The following is a 21,065-nucleotide window of genomic DNA, read 5'->3' as shown; positions in this document are numbered from 1 at the left end:
TAGAGTACTCTGTATTACTATCCAATCTCACCTCCCCAAGTCTGAGTTCATAGGTTCAGGTGGTCTGGAGCCCTATAACACTTCCATAACACTATTTTGGAAGAGTGATAGGCTCTGTGGCTGCAAGTGAACTCTGTTGGTTGAAGGCTGTTCTTGCTCCTGGGTATATTTTTATTTGCTTTATTTTCTTGATATTGAACTGCTCTATGTCAATTCGGCAGTGATAGGTTGTTGATTTATCCTGTTTTCTCTCGAGTGGATGATCGCTGTATTTTTTTAAACATTTTTTTCATCGTGTGGCTTGCGGTGATGCATATTCAAGTTCATTTCAACAATGGAACCTTCATTCCCACTCGATGGACAATTTTCTTGATGACTTCCTTCTTTCCCGGTTGTTATCAGCACTTCTAAATCTTTTCATTCAGCTGAGCAGTGAGTTAAGTTGTTTGTGTTTCAGTTATCTGAGGATCTCTTGCATAAATTTAACTGGGGATTCAGTTATTTTTTTCGTATCTTCCTTCCATGGTCACTGTCTGCTTCTTAGATGTTTTCGATTCATTAATTAAATCTTTAACCCGTTCTGTAGAATTCACCTTGTCTCATTCTAGAGTCTGGACTGACTCTTCCATACTGGGCACGTCATTCCTCTTGTTGTTCAGATTGGACCGAGATTCATCCTTTTTTTGTTAATTCTGCTTTCTCGGCACCTCTCGGAACAGGTGGCACGGGGGCACAGTGGTTAGCGCCTGCTGCCTCACAATGCCAAGCTCGATTCCCAGCTTGGGTCACTGTCTGTGCGGAGTTTGCACATTCTCCCTGAGTCTGCATAGGTTTCCTCTGGGTGCTCTGGTTTCCTCCCAGTCTGAAAGGCGCTGGAGTGTGGCGACTAGGGGATTTTCACAGTAACTTCATTGCAGTGTTAATATAAGTCTTACTTGTTACTAATAAATAAATTTAACACTTCTGAGTCTTCAGAAATACCTTCTCCTGTCCCTGGCCTCTTGCACGATGATTACACGTTTGGAGTTTATCATTTAAGCGTTTCAAGTCCACTTTCAGGTGTTTTGCTTCATGTGATCAACATTCCAGTGTTCTCATGAGTTCTCCTTTTCCTTTACCAAATGCATCTTTCACTGTTGGTTCACTACACTGGTCACTTCTTCTTTGCCAGAGTGTAATTTCCTCCGTGCTATCGTTCAGGGCCACATTCTGTCATTGTGCCTCTGTGAATGGTTTTTGAGACTTGTCACACTGATGAGAACTTCTACTTTTCCTTGCCACATCATCTTTTCATCTTTTTCATTGACCTCCTTGAAAATATGGGGCGGGATTTTCCGGCCTCACTCGCCCCGAAACTGGAAAATCCCACCCGAGGTCAACGGACCTTTCCATGGTCTGCCCCTCGCTTGCTCCGATTCCCATGGCGGGAAGGTGAGATTCTGGTGGTAATGTTTCTCCAAATGCCCAACTTGTTTTCTTCCACTTTGTCATCTCTTTCTTTTACCTCTGTGGCACCTCGGAATTTTGTTTGCTCAGATCTTGAACAAATCACGGACAACTTTAGAGTCTTTTCAAGAGTATATCCTCAACTTGAATCTTGAGATCCAAATTTTTCAATTCAACTCTGACACGAACATTCTCCAACCTACTCAAACATTCAGGTGGCAACTTCAGAATCTGTTTTCTCTGAAGGAGTTTTTAAAAATGTCAATTTTTGGCCACTGAGCCGCCTAAACATTTCTCGCATCTTGCTGTATCTTAGAATTTAAACGTCACCCCTGTTAGATCTGCTGACTCTGCACTTTGAGAATTGAAGTCAGATTTCAAAGAGATTCTAGGGAGGCTTCTGTAGTGAGAAACTTTTAAATTCTGCCTTCAGCTTCCAAGTCTTTCTTTGAAGATTTCCCTGGCAATCCTCTTCGGTGCGTCAGCTTCTCGAGCTTTTCTTCAATTCAAAGGGCTCCTTCAAATTTAGGTTTCCTCTGCATTTTTTGTGAGGTTTAGATTTTTCCCATTCACTGTTGCTATGCTGTTATAATCTGGTAGGCCTTAATAAATAGTTTTAGGCTTTGTTAACTGTAAATATCTAATAACTACAAGAACTATGTACAGAGCGAAGAGTTCAAGCTTGGGGCTGTCTTCATGCTTGCTTGTGCACACAGCTCTGTCCAACACTGGACTGACTCCTAGGTGTGAATCATATGCTCTCTCCCATCACTATGGTGGTGGTACTGTACTCAGTCCTGTGTTAACCCTATATGTGCCAGGCCCTGATGGGATGGGATACAAATGCTGGCCTTGCCAGGGACACTTAAATTGTATGAATGAATAAAAAAAGTAGCGGAAAGGAGCAGTGAGGTCTGAGGAGAGAGAAATACAGAGAGCAACAAACTTAGAACAATCCCAAAAACTGTAGCAACTGGATTGATGAAAAGTAATGAAGGAGTTATTAAATTTTCCATACATCAAAGTCTGTATGTAACTAATAAGGTTGGTGGGTGAGCTACAGGCACCAGTTGCCACATGGAATTATGATGTGGCTGCATTAAGAGACAGGGTTCAAACTATCCCACAAATAGCTTCTTACTCGTAAAGAGAGCAAGGAGAGAACATGAAAAAGGGAATTCCAAGGTCTTCTAAAAGCATGTAAATAATAAAAGGGTGGCAAAAGAAAGAGTAGGACTGATTAAGGATAAAAAGTGGACTTGCACATAGAGGACGAAATAGGTGGAGGTATTAAATGAATACATTGCATCTGTTTTTACAAGGGAAGAACATGCTACCCAGGCCAAGGTGAGAGGAGGGCCTGTATTTTACATCCTCGCTCATTCAATGCTCGTAAATTCCTGCTCGAGGCCAACGGAGAATTCCATTCTGCGAGCCGTGGTAAAGTTCTGGCAGAGATAACTGGTAACTAGAACAATTTGCAATTGAGGTGGAGGAGGTGTTGGAAAGGCTTATCTTAAAACAGAAAAGGTACCAGGACCAGATGAGATGCATCCAAGGGTACTGAGGGAACTGAGAGTGGAGACTACAGGAGCACTAATGATAACCTTCGAGTCTTCTTTGAACACAAGGATAGTGTCAGAAGACTGGAGAATTGTGAATGCTACAGCCTTGTTATAAAGGGGCATAAGGATAAAGCCGGCAACTACAGACTGGTCAGCTTGACGTCAGAATCGGGAAATTTCTGGGAAATATAGTTCACAACAAAATCAACAGTCACTTCAACAAGTGCAGGATAATTAAGGAAATTCATCACAGATTAATTAAGGGAAAATCATATTTAATTAAGTTGCTGGAGTTTTTTTGAGGAGGTAACAGAGAAGGTTGATAAGGGCAATGCTGTTGATGTGGTGTAGAGGATTTTCAAATATATTTGATACAGTGCCACACAACCAACTTGTGAGCAAAATTCTAACTTATCGAAAAAGAAATTGGCTGGGTGGCAGAAGACAGAGGGTAGTGATAAGTAGTTGTTTTAGATTGGAGGAAAGTTTGTAGTGTAATTCCCCAGTGTAGGGACACTTGCTCTTCCTGATTTATATGTTCATGACCTAGGCTGTGGTTTTTGGGGCAAAATTTGCAGATGCCATGAAGATTGGAATCATCATCAACTGTGATGAGGATCGTCTTGAACTTCAGAAGGGCATCAGCATGTTGATGGATGGGGCAGAGAAGTGGCAGATGAAGTTCAGTGCAGAGGAATAAGAGGTGACTCACTTTGGCAGGAAGAATATGGAGAGACAGTCAAAAATAACGGGGAAAACTCATTAGGAGAACTGCTGAGGCCGTATAAGGCTCTGGTCAGACCCCACTTGGAATATTGTGAGTAGTTTTGGGCCCCATACCTAAAGAAGGATGTGCTGATCTTGGAGGGGGTCCAGAGGAGGTTCACAAGAATGATCCCAGGAATGAAGGGTTTGTCATATGAGGAGCGATGAAGGAGTTTGGGTCTATACTCGATGGTTTAGAAGAATGAGTTAGAAGAATGAGGGGTGAGCTAATTGAAACTTACAGAATATTGAGAGGCCTAGATAGAGTGGACGTGGAGAGGTGGTTTCCACTAATGGGACAGACTAAAACTAGAGGGCACAACCTCAGATTGAAGGGACATCCTTTGAAACTGAGATGAGAGGGTATTTTTTCAGCCAGAGGGTGGTGAATCTGTGGAACCCATTGCTACAAAGGGCTATGGAGGCCACGTTATTGAGTGCCTTTAAGACAGAAATAGTTATGTTCTTGATCAATAAGGCAATCAAGGGTTATAGGGAGAACCAGGAGAATGGGGATGAGAGTCACATCAGCCATGATTGAATGATGAAGCAGATTTGATGGGCCAAATGGCCTAATTATTCTCCTATACCTTATTGCTTATGGTCTTATGGACATCAGTGCATAAGTCATTGAAGATAGCAGGGCTTGTTGAAAGCAGTTAATAAAACATATAGGTTTTATTAATAGAAGTATTGAGTACAAGAGTAAAGAGGTAATGTTGAATTTGTATAAGATACTGCTTCATCTATGTACTATGTTCAATTCTGGGCATCATACTTGAGGAAGGCTGAGACGACATTGGACAGAGTACAGAGGAAATTCACAAAAATAATTCCAGCAATAAAGAACTGTACCTATGAGGATAGATTGGAGAAGTTAGAACAATTTTCTTGGAGAAAAGATTGAGTGGAAACTTGAGAGGTACTCCAAAATCCCGAACAGCACGGACAGGGTAAACAGTGAGAAACTGTTCCCTCTCAAGGGCGCACCAAGAAATAGAGGGCACAGATTCAAAATAATGATTTGATTTGATTTATTATTGTTACATCTATTAGAATGCATTGAAAAGTATTGTTTCTTGCACACTGTATAGACAAAGCATACCGTTCATAGACAAGGAAAGGAGAGAGAGCAGAATGTAGTGTTCCAGTCACAGCTAGGGTGTAGAGAATGGGCAAAAGGAGTAAAAATGATGTGAGGAAAATGTTTTTCATCCAGAGGGTAGTTGGAGTCTGGAATTAACTTCTTGAGAAGGTGGCAGAGGTAGGTTCAAACCAGGTATTCAAGAGTGAACTGGATTGCTACCTGAAGAGAGAGAACATGGCGAGATTGTGGGCAGAAGGGTTTGGAATAGAATGTTTGTTCTGAGAATCAGTGCAGACTCGATAGGCCAAACATTCTCTTCCTGCACTGTAAAAATGTGGTGATTCTGTTAATATTTCTGTCTGCCAAGTATTCCCAGTAACATGCGGCAGTATTGATTAAGGATGTTATTGCTCTAAAGGACATATTTGATTTTACTTGGAATGAAATTATTTGGCTTGAGTTCAAGGGGGAACAAAGGGGAAGCTGTGAGTGAGTTGCTGTGAGCTTTTCAATAAAGTTCCAAGCAGTGAGAAGGAGACCGATGAGCAAATTTATTGAAAAATTTCTAAGACTTGTAACAAAAACAGAATAGTAATATTACAGGAACTTAATATTGATTGGGAAACATTATAAGGTGAGGAAAAGGAGAGGGATTTCTGGTGCGTACAGAGAACTTTCTTGATCAATATATGTTCCCTCCAATAAAAAGGAAGGAGAACATAAGAACATAAGAAATAGGAGCAGGAGTAGGCCATCTAGCCCTTCGAGCCTGCCCCGCCATTCAATAAGATCATGGCTGATCTGTCGTGGCTCAGTTCCACATTCCCGCCCTCTCCCCATAACCCTTAATCCCCTCGCTTATCAAAAACCCGTCAACCCGCGTCTTAAAAATATTTAGCGAGGCAGCCTCCACCACTTCAACGGGCAGAGAATTCCAGAGATTCACCACCCTTTGAGTGAAGAAGTTCTTCCTCAACTCCGTTCTAAACCGCCCCCCCTTTATCTTGAGGCTGTGCCCCCTAGTCCTACTGTCCTTTCTGAGCGGGAAGAGTCTCTCCACCTCTATCCTATCCATCCCATTCATCATCTTATATGTCTCAATGAGATCTCCCCTCATTCTTCTAAACTCTAACGAGTACAAGCCTAGTTTATTCAGTCTCTCCTCATAGCTCAACCCCCTCAACTCCGGTATCAGCCTAGTAAACCTCCTCTGCACTCCCTCCAAGGCCAAAATATCCTTGCGTAAGTGCAGCGACCAAAACTGCACACAGTACTCCAGCTGCGGCCTCACCAATGCCCTATACAGCTGCAGCAAGACCTCCCTACTTTTATATTCAATCCCCCTCGCTATGAAGGCCAGCATCCCATTAGCCTTCCTGACCACCTGCTGCACCTGCAGGCTGGGTTTTTGCAACTCATGCACAAGGACCCCGAGGTCCCTCTGCACCGTTGCCTGCTGCAGTTTTTCGCCCCATAAATAATAGTCCTTCCTACCATTATTCCTACCAAAGTGGACCACCTCGCACTTGCCAACATTAAATTCCATTTGCCAGTTCCTGGCCCAAGGAGCTATGATCCGAAAGCTTGTGATTCCAAATAAACCTATTGGACTTTAACCTGGTGAGAGACTTCTTACAATAAGGAAGGAAGCAGTGTTGGAGCTGGTTCTGAGAAATGAAATCAGTCATGTGCAGTGCATCACAATACTATCACAGAATGTAGTTGAGGCCAAAACGTTGTCTGATTTCAAGAAGAAATTAGATATAGCTTTTGGGGCTAAAAGGATCAAAGGGTATGGGTGGGGGGTCAGAATATTCAATTTGAGCTAACAATGACTACAGCACAATTTGGTTTAGAATAATTATGGAAAGAGACCTGAAAACATCAAAGATAAGAACACTCAGTTGGAGAAGAGCTCACTTCAGTGATTGAGGCAGAAACCAAGCACAGGGAGGCTGCAAAAGGTTATTTGCAATAAAAAGGCTCAAGCAATAAAAGGAGCAATGGAAGGAAGAAATAGCTCTGATATAAAACAGGCAGAGGGGAAAGGGCAAGCGTCCAAAACAAAGGAAATAAAATTCAAAACAGAAAAAGGAGGCCTAGGATCAGCAGTGAGGTTCAGTTAATAACAAAGAGAAGTGCAGGAGGGAATTGTAAAAGTGAATTTTGGGGGGAAAAAAGAATTAGGAGAAAAGGTCAGCAGGCAACATTTTTAGCATTTATTAACAGGGGGTTTGAGTTTAAGAGCTGTGGGGTTGTGCTGCAACTATACAGGACCTTGGTGAGATCACATTTGGAATGTTGTGTGCAGTTCTGGTCACCTCACTATAAGAAGGATGTGGAAGCATTGGAGAGAGTGCAGAGGAGATTTACCAGAATGCTGCCACGTTTGGAGGGTAGGTCTTATGAGGAAAGGTTGAGGGAGCTGGGGCTTTTCTCTTTAGAATGGAGGAGGATGAGAGGTGACTTAATAGAGGTTTATAAGATGATGAGGGGGATAGAGTGAACACGTAGAGACTATTTCCTCGGGTGGATGTATCTGTTATTAGGGGGCCTAACTATAAGGTTCATGGTGGGAGATATAGGAGGACGTCCGAGGTAGATTCTTTACTCAGAGAGTCGTTGGGGTGTGGAATGGACTACCTGCTGTGATAGTGGGGTCGGACACTGTAGCAACTTTCAAATGGTTATTGGATAGGCACATGGAACACACCAGAATGATAGGGAATGGGATAGCTTGATATTGGGTTCAGACAAAGTTCGACACAACATCAAGGGCCGAAGGGCCTGTACTGTACTGTACTGATCTATGTTCTAACATTAAATTGATCACAAATACAGTTTCTAAAGGTACAAAGTCTATGTAGAATAGCTCGGAAAGAAGTTGAGCCTACCAAGGATCCAAAGGCAAGTCTTAAATCAAAACATAAAAACTAGAAGCAGCAATAGGCCATTTGGCCCTTTGAGTTTGCTCCACCACTCATTTTGATCATCGCTGATCATTGAATTCAATATCCTGATCCCTCCTTCCTTTGATCCCTTTAGCCCCAAGAGCTATATAAACAACAAAGAACAAAGAACAACCCAGCACGGGAAACAGGCCCTTCGGCCCAACGAGCCCGCGCTGCCGCATCCTCCTACACCTACCCTGCCCTGTGTGTATGTGAGTGGAACCCCTAACTTAGCTAGATTCAGGGGAGAATAGTGTCAATTTGGTAAACCAATCAGCCTAAGAGCACATCTTTGGGGTGTGGGAGGAAACCGGAGCGCCCGGAGGAAACCCATGCAACCACAGGGAGAATGCGCAAACTCCCACAGACACAGGCCCAAATCCATGTATCTGCACAGCTAGCAGTGCTAGTCACTAATTTTTTTCTTGAAATCAGACAGTGTTTTGGCCTCAACTACATTTTGTGGTAGTGAATCCCACACATTCACCACCGTCTTGGTGAAGAAATTTCTCCCCACTCAGTTCTAAATGGTTTACCCCTTATCCTCAAACAATGACCCTTAGTTCTGGACCCCCTCATTATTGAGAATGTTCTTTCTGAATCTCCCCTGTTAGACATGTAGAGACAGAGAACATGGCTCATGTATTAAATGAATATTTTCCACCATATCTTTACAACAGAAGCAGATGATGCAATCGTTACATTTAGGAGGAGGGGGAAGTTCTCAATAGGATTATAATAGATGGAGTAGACATACCAAAAAGTGCAGTATTAGTAGAAGAGGGCAAGTCAGCTGATTCAAATGGAATACCTCCTGGCTTAGAGAAAAAAAGCAGTGATTGAAATTGGTCACAATTCTTCCATCCTGATAGGAGGGTGGCTAATGTTATAAAATTATTCAAAGAACGGGAGAAGAGATAAAACTATCAGCCTAATATCAGTGCAAGTGACTGGAAATCGGCATCAGGGATAAAATAACCTTTAATTTGGAAAATCATGGGTTAATCAAGTATGGATTTGTTAAAGGTAAGTTGTGTCTAATTAACTTGATTCAATTCTTTGACAAATTGATGGAGAACATTGAACAAGGTACCCATGGGCTTGTGAAAGGTATTCAACAAACTACAACATGGAAAGCCACTTAAGACGATGGAAGTCCATGGAATTAAGGGGGAAATGGTGGTATGCACACAAAATTGGCTCATTGACGGGAAGGGAGGAAGATAGGTGGATGTTTTTTAGACAGAGAGGTGACTATCTCTTATGCTCCCCAAGTGTCAATTTGGGATCCACAGCTGTTCTCAATTTGTATAAATTGGATGCAAAGAACAGCATTATAAAGATGTACTAAATGTCATTGCTACGTTTTTGCAGCAGTCTGCAATCACCTTTTGCAATCTCTGTCCCTTCCTCGTCACTGCAATGAGCTCTTCCACAGTTGAGTGTTTTTCAATGCTTTCTGATCCCTTTCCACAATTACTCCAAATCAAATTATGCCATGTTAGCTCAATAATATTCCACTGTAACAAATTCTACTTGACCTAATTCATTTCCCAGAATGAGATCTAACATTGCTTCCTTCCTTGCAGATGGTTCAAAACTTGGCCAAGTAGCAGATTGCAATGAGGAGAGTTACAAAGCTCAGGTTTACATAGGCAAGATAGGGCAAAAGCATGGCAGATGAGAGTTCAATATGGAGAAGTGAGAAGTGATGCACTTTGACAGGACTAATATGGAAAGGTAGTACTTTATAAATGGCATGATGAATAAAGAGAACTATGCACAGTACTCTAACTTAGTATTAAAACCATCCATACGCTTTCTTCCGTTTTCCCCCAGAAAGTGGTGAGTCATTGCTGGACAAAGGTTTGACTGACCTTTCTTTGTACGTAAGCCTGGACTGTGTTAGTGGGATATCTGGCAATGGAAACACTGAACTCATCCCAATCCTCCCTTCATCCATGTCCATACAGAAACATTTCAGTTTGAATCTGGGAAATGGGGAACATTAGTTCATTTCCCTCTGCACATTACAACCCTTTCCAAGGCCAGCACACCCTTCCTTAGATATGGGGTCCAAACCTGCTTACAATACTCCAAAGATGGGGAGATCATGCAAACTCTGCACAGTTACCCCAACGCTGGAATTGAACCTGGGCTCCGGTTGCACAGTGGTTAGCACTGAGCTAACCACTGTGACACTGCGCCACCCCAAGAAAACAAGGAAATCTGTAACTTTGACATTAGGAATGAAATTCTGTCCTTTTAGCTTCAGCTGGAAACTGCATAAACGGAACATCTCATTCCAGTCTGGCTGTGGATAGATCAGGTCCATCCCTCAACCTAACCACCATGACACAGGGACACATTATCCCAGCTAAACCATTGGACAAAGCATTCAGTAAACAGGGGCTCACACCTTGGATCCATTAACCTTATAAAACAACCAGAGAAAATACTCAATGCCAGATTGATAAACACCCCCAAGAATAAAAGGTGTGTTTTCCCTTCCCCAGTGAGCTCCAACGGAATAGGATTTCACCTTCTGGCCTACCAAGTAATTTGAAAATATTAAATTTCACCCTTCTGCACTGTAACACCCACAAATATTACATTTATCTCCAATAATCCTTTGTGGCAATAATTTATGGATGCACCCAAAATGGAAAGTGTCCCCTTCTGCAGATCCACTTCAGATTCAAATCCAACTGTAACAGACCAACGTGACATGATGAAATTCTTAGCCAGATTAAACTTGCACATTTTCAACAGTTCAGTGTGTTGCTGCGAGCGTTGCTTTTAAGATTGGCATTTATCCTTAGTTTGGTACAAACTACCTGGATTGCTCAAACACTTCAGGGGGGCAGTTAAAGAGTCAATGCATCTTTGTGGGTTGGGGGTCACGTATGGGCCAGACAAGGTAAAGATAAGTTTTTTTCCGTTTAGGACAAGGATGAACCAGTCCAATTCAGGCCAAGGTGGATTTGCGGGTTAAGCTTATTTATTTATTAGTCACAAGTAAGGCTCACATTGACGCTGCAATAAAGTTACTGTGAAATTCTCCTAGTCACCACACTCCGGTGCCTGTTTGAGTCAATGCATCTAACCAGCACGTCTTTCAGAGTGTGGGAGGAAACTGGAGCACCCGGAGCAAACCCACACAGACACGGGGAGAACGTGCAAACTCCTCACAGGCAGCGACCCAAGCCGGGAATCGAACCCGGGTCCATGGAGCGATGAGGCAGCAGTGCTAACCACTGTGCCACCGCACTGCCCCTTCCAGCTGGTGCTGTGCAAACTGTGAGATGCAATCAGCTATTCTTAAATTAATATCTTATCAGCAAATGTTTAAGCAAAGTAAATAGGCATGAACAAAAAAAAATCAGAAACCATTCTTTGCTCAAGAATGCTTGAATGCTTCTCTTAACCAAATCATTTCAGCTGTTCAGAGGCTGTTGTGTTTTTTTTCCCCTAGATTACAGTTCTGACTCTGTTTACAACCCAAGTCTCAAACAGGCACCATCTGGATAGCATGCAGAAATCGTAACAGCTCTCCAACGTAGCAAACAAGATGAGCTAGAAAGAGGAGGCATTTTGTCTTCTTGTTCTGTTCCCAGCCCCCCACAACATCTCAGCATTACTTCCTCCCAGCTCTTCAAAGAACCAAAGCAAAACCTTGCGTCCTGGTCAAAAGGCTGTTCGTCCCTACCTTGCGCTACCTTCCCTCTCTCCTCCGTGTTCATCTTTCTACCTCCGATTTCACAGCCAGGTTCAGATCTACGCTGCATTTTCAAGGCAGCTGTCGTCACATACTCGATGTGATGTTTGGATTGCGTTAACTCCCTTTGTTTCCTGTTCTGCAGTTTGACCGTCGTGCTGCTAAATGCATTTGTTAACTTCTGAATTAAACACTTTAGACAAGGCTAAAAGCTGCCTCCTTCAAACCAAAAGAGAAAATGCTGGAAAATCTGGCAGCATCTGTAAGGAGAGAAAAGAACTGACGTTTTGAGTCCAGTTGACCTTTTCTTTGTCAAAGCTTTTTTTTTTGCCTCCTTCAAATATTTGTTTTGATTTTCAACTTCGAAATTCCCACTCCGTTAAAAAAAGGAAAACGGGTTAGTTATTCAGTTAACTGGTGAGTTATTTATTTTAAAAAGAAATTGACGGGAAACAGGAAGGAACACTGGATCATTCTCAGTTTCATCAATGGAAGCTCTCCGAGACCATGTTTGGTCCCAATCGATGGCCAGAATTGGGTTAATGGAGCTTTATTAGGGAGCAAGTCAAGGACATATAACAGACTCCAAGCATCTTGGATCAAGGAAGGGAAAAGCAGCAGGAATCCTACTCTGGACCACAATCCACGTCGGACTGACTGCATTTTAAATTAATTAAGGAATGGAATTAGACTTGGCCTTTCCCGATACTTGCATGTCCTGAACATAAGCTTTAGCTCTTCCAATTTACTGCTAAAGAATCTCATGCATCTCGGGTGGCACGGCAGAACAGTGGTTAGCACTGCTGCCTCACAGCTCCAGGGATCTGGGTTTGATTGCCAATTTAGGTCAGTGTCTCTGTGGAGTTTGCACATTCTTCCTGTGTCTGTGTGGGTTTCCCCCGGGTACCCCAGTTTCCTCCCACAGTCCAAAGATGCTCAGGTTAGGTGCATTGGTCATGCTAAATTGCCCTTTAATGTCTCAGGATGCATAGGTTAGATGGATTAGCGGGGTAAATATAGGGGTTATGGGGACAGGGCCTGGCTGGGATTGTCCTTGGTGCAGACTCAATGGGCCTAATGGCCTCCTTCTGCATTGCAGGGACTGTATGATTTTAAGTATCATTGGCACATTTCTGGTGACAGCTTAAAGTTTACTTATTAGTGTCACAAGTACGCTTACATTAACACTACAATGAAGTTACTGTGAAAATCCTTGAGTCGCCACACTCTGGCACCTGTTTGGGTACACTGAGGGGGAATTTAGCAATGGCCAATGCAACTAACCAGCATGTCTTTGGACTGTGGGAGGAAATGGGAGCACCCGGAGGAAACCCACAAAGACATAGGGAGAACATGCAGACTCCACACAGACAGTGACCCAAGCCAGAAATCAAACCCAGGTCCCTGACACTGTGAGGCAGCAGTGCTAACCATTGTGCCACTGTGCTACCTTAAATGTCTGCTCCAGGTGAGACGGTACTGCTCCAGGTCTGCTCTAGCAGTCTGTAAGCAGTGAGTGGGGTACTCAATGCTAGCAGTTACTGGGGATCTTACACTTCATTGTATAAAGTCACACAGTAAGGGTGCCCACTTGGGCAAGGCACTAAAAGGCTACACTATAACTGAACAAAAGCAAAAGCTGAATGCAAGTTTGAGGAACAACACTTTGGCAACTTGCAGTTTTCCGATTCAACCATAATCACCAATTTCAGACCAAAACCTCTGTCCCCGTTTTGTTCCCTTGTTCCTTTGTCGATTAACTCACTTTCAGACACTCATCCTTCTGCCATTCACACCTCCTCTGGACATATCCTGCACGGATCAGCTGATAGGGGTATTCGCAAACATCTTCAACCTCTCTTTACACCAATCCTAGGTCCCTATCTGCTTCAGGAAGATGACCATCATCCCAGTACTAAGGAAAAGCCAGTCAGTGTGCCTTAATGACTATTGTCCGGTAGCTCTGACATCCGTCATTACGAAGTGCTTCAAAAGGCCAGTCATGGCACGAATCAATTCCAGCCTCCCTGACTGCCTGGATCCATCACAGTTTGCCTACCTCCGCAACAGACCCACAGTAGACACCATCTCTCTGGCCCTGCACTCAAACCTGGAACACCTAGACAACAAAGACATCTATGTCAGATTCCTCATGATTGATTACAGCTCAGCCTTCAACACCATTATTCCCACAAAACTCATCTCCAAACTCCATGACCTAGGGCTCAGCTTCTCCCTCTGCGACTGGATCCTAGACTTCCTAACCTACAGACCACAATCAGTAAGGTTAGGCAACAGCACCTCCTCCATGATTATCCGCAACACTGCTGTTATATCCTCAGCCCCTTACTATACTACTTATAAACCTACTACTGTGTGGCCAAATTCTCCTCCAACTCAATTTTCAAGTTTGCTGATGACACCACGGTAGATCTCAAACAGTGATGAGATGGAGTACAGGAATGAGATAGGGAATCTGGTGAACTGGTACGATGACAATAATCTCTCCCTCAATGTCAACAAACAAAGAAGATGCTAATCGACTTCAGGAAGCATAATGGAGAATGTGCCCCGAGTACATTAACGGGGATGAAGTGGAAATGATCGAGAGCTTCAAGTTGTCTTGATCTCCCCCCATGCTGACGCTATAGTTAAGAAAGCCCACCAATGCCTCTACTTTCTCAGGAGGATAAGGAAATTCAGCATGCCCATTACGACTCTCACCAACTTCTACAGATGCACCATAGAAAGCACTCTTCCTGGTTGTATCACAGCTTGGTATGGCTCCTGCCTTGACCAAGACCTCAACAAACTACAAAGGGTTGTGAACAAAGACCAGTCCATCACGCAAACCAGTGTCCCACCGATTGACTCCGTCTACACTTCCTGCTGCCTTGACAAAGCAGCCAGCATAATTAAGGACCCCACGCACCCTGGACATTCTCTCTTCCACTTTCTTCTGTCGGGAAAAAGATACAAAAGTCCGACGTCACGTACCAACCGACTCAAGAACAGCTTCTTCCCTGCTGCCGTCAGATTTTTGAATAGATCTACCTTGCATTAAGTTGATCTTTCTCTACACCCTAGCTATGCCTGTAACACTACATTCTGCACTCTCTCCTTCTCTATGTATGGTATGCTTTGTCTGTATAGCACGCAAGAAACAATACTTCTCACTGTATACTAATGCATATTACAATAATAAATCAAATCAAATCAAACATCTTTTGTTTATTTACTGTTCCCATTCCCACTTCCTTTGGCCATGACCGTCAAACTATTTATCATTTTTTCTTAGTGCAGAAGGAGGCCATTCATCCCATCAAGTCTGCACCAAACACAATCCCACCCAGGCACTATTCCCATAACCGCATTCATTCACTCTAGCTACACCCCCTGACACTAAGAGGCAACTTAGCATGTCCAATCCACCTAACCTGCACATCTTTGAACTGTGGGAGGAAATCAGAGCACCCGGGGCGAAATCCATGCAGATACGGGGAGAATGTGCAAACTCCAAACAGACAGTGACCCTAGACAGGAATCGAATCCGGGTGCTGCTGTGCCGCCCCGTCCCTCCATTTCATGGACCACTTCAGTACCATTTCATCTCTCCTGTCTTCCTGCCACCCGTAAGACCATCAGACATAGGAGCAGAATTAGGCCACTCAGCCCACTGAGTCTGCTCCACCCTTCAATCATGGCTGATATTTATCTCATCCCCATTCTCCTGCCTTTTCCCCATAAACCCTGATCCTCTTATTAATCAAGAACCTATCTATCTCTGTCTTAAAGACACACAACGACCTGGCCTCCACAGTTTTCTGCAGCAATGAGTTTCATGATTCACCACTCTGACTGAAGAAATTCCTCCTCATCTCTGTTTTAAAGGATTGTCCCTTTAGCCTGAGGTTGTGCCCTCTGATTCACCCTATCACAAACCTTCGTTTTTGTCCTCACCCCCCCCACCTCCCCCCCACCCCCCGTTCCCTTTTCACCTGCTTAACGCCTATTACACATCTAACTTTTCCAGCTCCTGATGAAAGGTCATTGACCTGAAACGTTATACTTGATTTCCTGCCCCACAGATGCTGCCAGACCTGCTGAGTATTTCCTGCATTTATAACAACCCTATGCAACAGCGCCACATCAGAGATCTGTATCCCATCGGAGGCTTGTGCCTTCAGTAGAGATAGGGTGGGAAGACCGCAATGATCCAATACACCAGACGATGACTGGGATTTGCTTTTCTACGTACCAGTGCCCATTAACCATTTGAAGACAGCAACGTTGATGCAAATAACATTACTACATGAAAAACTGCATCTGAAGGATTAACTGAGCTATGTTATTCTGATGCTGAATAATCAGCTTTGTTGTTACAGCATTTTTTCATGTCAAATACATAATTCTTAAACATATTACATTTACAGACATGATGGCTGAAATTGTAAGATGATAAGACATTAAAGCAGACTTAGGCAACTCAACTCATTGAATCTGTTCCACCATTCAATCATGGCTGATATTTTTCCATCCCCATTCCCCTGCCTTTTCCCTATAACCCCTGATCCCCTTATTAATGAAGAATCTATCTATCTCTGCCTTAAAGACATTCAATGACCTGGCCTCCACAGCCTTTTGCGGCAAAGAGTTCCACAGATTCACCACTCTCTGGCTGCAGAAATTCCTCTTCATCATCCCTTTAGCCTGAGTTTGTGCCCTCTCGTTCTAGTTTTTTCTACTGGTGGAAACATCCTCTCCACGTCCACTCTATCCAGGCTTCGCAGTATCCTGTAAGTTTCAATAAGATTCCACACCCCCCATCCTTTTAAACTCCAACGAGTACAGACGCAGAGTCCTCAACCGTTCCTCATATGACAAGCTCCTCATTCCAGGGATCATTCTTGTGAAATTTTGTGGCCATCCACAGCAGTTGGATTCTCTGGTCCCGCCGCAGTGAGCGGAGATTTGACTGAGTGCCAAATTCTCCATCCTCACTTGCAGCAGCAGTGAGGCGTGAATGGCCAGAGAATTCCGGCCGATGATTTTGATCGAGTACATCGGGCAAAACCGTTTCCAATTACTGGAGGGTCAGAGAGGATACAGCTTTCACAAAATAACCTGCTGGAGGATGAGAATTTTTTCTTGTCCCCTTGCTAAGTTGTGGTGATGCATTGCTGCAAAGGACAGCGGAAGCAGATTCAATAGTAACTTTCAAAAGGGAATTGGATAATCACTTCTTAAAAATCCTAGGACTGTGGAGGGAGAGCAGAGGAGCGTGGCTGATTGGACAATCAAGAGCCCACACAGGCACGATGGGCGGAATGGCTTCCTTCTGTGCAATTCTACATATGTACATTCAGAAATGTACACAATGGTTAAATTGCAGGAACAGCACTTGATAAACTTGCAGTGATGAATTTGGGATTGTCAGTAATTTTAACATGAAGTCAACACAAAAAGACAAACAACATCATGTTGGGACACCTAGTACCAATTAAAACAGAAAACATGAAAATAAAACACCTCTTCCCTACCCCCAACCAGCAACACTGTGTATAGGATTACAAATATATATGACACAGATTTGGATACACGTGCACGCATAACACACACACAAATATATATATATATACACATGCATACAAAAATACACACATGTGTATATATATATACACACACATGTATACATATATTTATATATACACATATATATACACACACATACATATATACACATACATATATACATATACACACATATATAAATATACACACATACACATATATATATACACGCTTATATATAAATATACACACATACACACACACATATACACATACACACATACATATACATATAGACATCCTGGCAGTATATAGACACCCTGGCAGCTTGGATTTTTCACTTTATATTATTGGAAGCTCTTTTCAGACAGATTCTGACTACACTTCTCACGAGTATCTGCATCATTTTCCATCCATGTAGCTAGAATCAGGATTCGCAATTAATGCACATTAAATAAGCTCTACAACAGAAAAAGGGCGGCCTCCTATCGAAATCTCCAGATGCGTTTCAGTGCTGAGATATTCACAGTGGATTAAGAACGACAATATGCATTGAACATTCACAGTTTTAACACAGAACGCCACGACCCAGTGCAGCCGGAGCCAGGGAGCTGCTGAGGTTTAAAAAACAAGCTTCAGGGTTTCACATCACCAGGCGAACACAACTGACATTTCACGAGTGAAACACGCAGGTACAAAAGAAGCAAGCAATTCTTCACTGAAACCAGAAACGCGTTACTAAGAGCCACAGAACCGAAAAGCTGCAATCTGAATTCAAATATTTACACTCCAAGAATGGGCTTTCTCCCTTCACCCATCATTTTGTTTAACTGGGCAGTTTATTTATCGCTCTCGCTATATAATACAGATCCCTAGCTTCCTCCTCTCTCTTCTCTCTAGCCCTTTCCCCATTTCTCTTGTGTTCTGCAACCCACCCGTTGTAAAGGCGCTTTACTCACCCTTGGGTCGCACGGGTTTCTGCTGTGGGTGATTTCTATTTATCGTTCCGCCCCCTCCCCCAACCCCCCCCAAGTTCTGCATTGAATTATCACTTCTCTCTCCGCATACACACAGATACACACACACAGACACATAGATACACACACAGGCACATAGATACACACACACAGACACACACAAACACACACATAGATACAAACACAGACACACAGATACACAGGTACACACACACACAGACACGTAGACGCACACACAGGTACACACACAGAGACACATAGATACACACAGAGACACAGATACACGCACAGAAACATACACATAGATGCACAGATACACACAGACACATAGATGCAGACACAGATACACACAAATACACACACACATAGATACACAGACACAGAAACACACACAGACACATAGTTACACACACACAGATGCACGCAGGCATACACACAGACACACAAACACAGATACACATAACCACACACACAGACACACGCAGATATACACACACAGACACAGATACGCACACACACAGACATACACACAAGCACAGAGATACACACAGAGACACACACATACAGATATGCACACACAGATACACAACCACAGATATACACACACACGTACAGATACACACTGATACACACACACACACACACGCAGATAGATAGCCACACAGATACACACGCTCACACAAAGGTACACGGACACACAAAAGCCAAGACAACAAGCAGTCTAAGATTCAGACACCCAATCAATGTTCGGGAAATAACATCGCAATTTGACACATATCAATTCTCCCTTTAAAACAGTCTCTGGAATTAAAAAGAAAATAAAGACCCCCCCCCCCCTCCTCCCCAGGTTGGGCTGCAATGATTTGAAACGGCACGGTAAGACATTTTCCACCCTGCTCACTTTTAAATCTCTTTATGCTCTTCCCCTCTTGCCTTCAGTCGGTGCCGAGAGAGGATTTCAGGAACAGCCTCGCTCACATCACGGCTGCTACTGAGAAAGCGGGAATAAAGCTCAGATCTTGCGTCTCATGCGACTGGAATAAACAGGGATTTCTCTCTCCCTCTCCCCCCACCCCCCTCCCTCTCTCCCATAGAGTAGGTATTTGCGATGGAAATGCATTATAGACACTCCCACACCCGGAGAGGTAGGGGTTTGTTTTGTCACTAACACTGACTGCACACTGATTAAGAACCTGTTCCTTACAGATCCTGCAAACAAAAAAGACCCCATTCTTTTAAAGAAATCAGACTTTATTAACCCTAACCTCACACAATGAAACATGAAATTATTATGTAAAAAAAACTAACGCCTCTCAAATTATTTTCAAAATAATTTGCTGTTACCTCCCAGTGAGTCATGTGTAATAAAATCAGGAATATGTTATTTTAAAATTGGTTTCGAATTTAATTACAAAGGGAAATTTCCCAGCCCCGTCACAAACACACTGACACATACCCACAAGAAATTATATTGATTACTGCTTTGTACGTGCAGAATTAATCAGTCTCAATCTTTTCGGATACAGTGAATTGTAACCTGAGTTGCTTTTCTAGCACCTGAATCCAAACACAGGCTGAGCGCCCCCCCACCTACCCCCCCAGGCTGGCTCCTCCCCCCCGCAGGCTGATTTCCCCCCCTCCCCCAAGCTGGCTTCCCCACCTCCACCGCCCCCCCCCCACGCCCAGGCTAATTTCACCCCCCCCTTACCCCCCAACTCCCAGGCTGATTCCTCCCCCCTCCCCTGACTCCTCACTGCCCCCCCCCCCACAGGCTGATTTCCCCCCCCCCGAAGCAAATTCCCCCCACCCCCACCCTCAAGGCTGACTCCCTCAACCCCTCCTCCCCCCACCCAGGCTGACTACCCACCCCCCCCACTCCTCCCACACTGACTCCCCTGTCTTCAGGCTGACTCCCCCCACCCCCCCACACCTAGGCTAATTCCTTCCCCCCCACCACCACCGCCAGGCTGATTCCACCCCTCCCCTCACCCACTCTGACTCCTGCCACCTCCCTGCAGGCTGACCCCCCTCCCCATTCCTCCCAGGCTGACTCCCCCCACCCCCTGCCCAGGCTAATTCTCCCCCTCACCACTCCCCCCCCCGTCAAACTGACTCCTTGCCCCCATCCAGACTGACTCCCCCACACTGACTCCCACTTGCCCCCAGGCTGACTCCCCCACTCCCCCAGGCTGACTCCCTGCAATCCCCGCCCAGGCTGATTCCTCCCAGCCCCCCAGGCTGACTCCCCCCGAGGCTGAGTCCCCCCACCCCCAGGCTGATTCCCCCAATCCCCGCCCAGATTGACTCCCCCCCTGCCTCCAGACTGACTCCTAACCCACCGCTCCCCCTGCCAAGCTGACTTCCCCCACCCCACCCCACCCCAACTGTGTTGACTTCAAGAGTCTTTGATTTTTTTTTGGAATCCAATCAACTCAGCAAGCTGGAACAAATTGTTGCTTAGTTAATAATGGTGTTTGGAACTGTCAGTGATGGCAAAAAGATTGGCAAAAATGTGCTCATAAAATATCAGAGCAGAATTGGGCCATTCAGCCCATCAAGTGCTCCACCATTTGGACATGATCGATATGTTTCTCAACCCCATTCTCCTGCCTTTTCCCTGTAACCTTGATCAAGAACCTGTCTGTCTCTACATTAAATAGATTCTATGATAGGTGGCGCGGTGGCACAGTGGTTAGCACTGCTGCCTCACAGCACCTGGGACCCGAGTTCAATTCCAGTTTCGTGTCACTGTCTGTGTGAAGTTTGTATGTTCTCCCTGTGTCTGAGTGGGTTTCCTCCGGGGGCTATGCTTTCCTCTCACAATCCAAAGATGTGCTGTTAGGTGGATTGGCCATGCTAAATTGTCCATTAGTGTCAGGGGAGTTGCAGGGTAAATTTGGTCAGGAAGGCGAATGGGAAGCTGGCCTTCATAGCGAGGGGGATTGAATATAAAAGTAGGGAGGTCTTGCTGCAGCTGTATAGGGC

At 44.2% G+C, this 21,065-nt stretch overlaps 1 protein-coding gene across 1 annotated transcript in view; it reads right to left on the bottom strand.

The window, feature by feature from the left end:
• The window catches only part of blacat1 (BLACAT1 overlapping LEMD1 locus), a 125,353-nt gene extending 106,223 nt beyond the window's left edge, over positions 1-19,130 (bottom strand). The window contains exon 1 of the mRNA XM_080209982.1: positions 18,982-19,130. The gene's annotated coding sequence lies outside the window, so the exon portion shown is untranslated. The remainder of the gene's footprint in view (positions 1-18,981) is intronic.
• Positions 19,131-21,065: the final 1,935 nt, after the last annotated feature.

The sequence above is a fragment of the Carcharhinus amblyrhynchos genome, chromosome 22, assembly GCF_965287045.1.
Source record: "Carcharhinus amblyrhynchos chromosome 22, sCarAmb.v2.hapA, whole genome shotgun sequence".
NCBI classification, from domain to species: Eukaryota; Metazoa; Chordata; class Chondrichthyes; order Carcharhiniformes; family Carcharhinidae; genus Carcharhinus; species Carcharhinus amblyrhynchos.
The sequence above is the reverse complement of the archived record's forward strand: the minus strand, read 5'-3'. Positions and strand labels throughout refer to the sequence as shown.